Raw genomic sequence first — 1,667 nt, forward strand, 5'->3', positions numbered from 1 at the left:
GCGAAGTATGGTGGTATGGGAAATAAAGTATTGAGCAATTGGTGGTAGTTAAGGTCAAGGCTAAAGGTGCCAGCCTGTTTATGTTGGATAAGTGAGACTCTACTGTATATTTATAATCTTATATTATCTGCTTAGAACTGGATTATATGAGGCCCCTTCTACACAGCTGGATAAAATGCACACTGAAGTGGATTATATGGCAGTGTGGAGTCCAGATAATCCAGTTCAAAGCAGATAATATAAGATTCTAAATGGGTTATATAGCCTAGTCTACACTGCCATATAATCCAGTGCAAATTAGATAATCTGTGGAAGAGGCCTAAGTGAAGCCTAACTCTGCCTGTCCCCTGGGCTGAGTCGGTTGCTAGGAGACCAAGTGGGCGGAGCTTAGCCTTCTAACTGGCAGCAATTGGATAAAAACAATTATTCCTCTCCCTCTAATTAGGACTTTATTTTTCTTTTCTTTTTGTTGTATCAACCTAGAGGCGTGGATGATGGGTTGTGTTGTCAAATTTCGCGGTTGGGGGGCCTGTAGTTTTGTTGTTTTGTGGGTCGCCGTGATGCCATCACTCTTTTATATATATAGATAATTATTAAATCCTAGATGTGAAGTATGATATATTATCATATATTATTAGATTCTATTATTATTATTACAGTAGAGTCTCACTTATCCAAGTCTCACTTATCCAAGCTTCTGGATAATCCAAGCCATTTTTGCAGTCAATGTTTCCAATATATCGTGATATTTTGGTGCTAAATTCGTAAATACAGTAATTACAACATAACATTACTGCATATTAAACTACTTTTTCTGTCAAATTTGTTGTCTAACATGATGTTTTGGTGCTTAATTTGTAAAATCATAACCTAATTTGATGTTTAATAGGCTTTTTCTTAATCCCTCCTTGTTATCCAAGATATTCTCTTATCCAAACTTCTGCCGGCCCATTTAGCTTGGATAAGTGAGACTCTACTGTATTATTGTTGTTGTTGTTGTTGTTGTTGTTGTTGTTGTTATTATTATTATTATTATTTGAAACACAAGATGAGTCCACAGCAGATTATTATTATCATGTATTACTATCTATTATTACATCCTAGAGTTAGGAGAGACCTGCAAAAGCCATCCAGTACAATGCCCTTATAGGACACCACCAAAGCCCTCCCGACAGATGGCCAGCCAGCCTCTGCTTTAAAAACCACCATCATCATTATCTAATATTATCATTATCATCATTTATTATTATTACTATTACAGTAGAGTCTCACTTATCCAAGCTAAACGGACCGGCAGAACCTTGGATAAGTGAATATCTTGGATAATAAGGAGGGATTGAGGAAAAGCCTATTAAACATCAAATTAGGTTATGACTTTACAAATTAAGTACCAAAACATCACGTTATACAACAAATTTGACAGAAAATAGTAATTAATACTGTAATTACTATTTAGCATTACTGCGTGTTGAACTACTTTTTCTGTCCAATTTTTTACTGTATATAGATATTAAATCCTAGATGTGAAGTATGATATATTATCATATATTATTAGATTCTATTATTATTATTATTATTACTATTAAATCCTAGAGTTGGGAGGGACCTCCAAAGGCAATGCATCCCAAACCATTTTGCCAGAAAGGCAAGCACCATCGAAACCTTAC

General features: G+C 35.0%; 1 protein-coding gene across 2 annotated transcripts in view; it reads right to left on the bottom strand.

Annotated features, from left to right (window-relative positions):
- pik3cd (phosphatidylinositol-4,5-bisphosphate 3-kinase catalytic subunit delta) overlaps positions 1-1,667 on the bottom strand; it is an 81,948-nt gene that overhangs the window by 80,143 nt on the left and 138 nt on the right. The gene's annotated exons all lie outside the window — the stretch shown is intronic.

This window comes from Anolis carolinensis, unplaced genomic scaffold, assembly GCF_035594765.1.
Source record: "Anolis carolinensis isolate JA03-04 unplaced genomic scaffold, rAnoCar3.1.pri scaffold_15, whole genome shotgun sequence".
In the NCBI taxonomy this organism is placed as follows: Eukaryota; Metazoa; Chordata; class Lepidosauria; order Squamata; family Dactyloidae; genus Anolis; species Anolis carolinensis.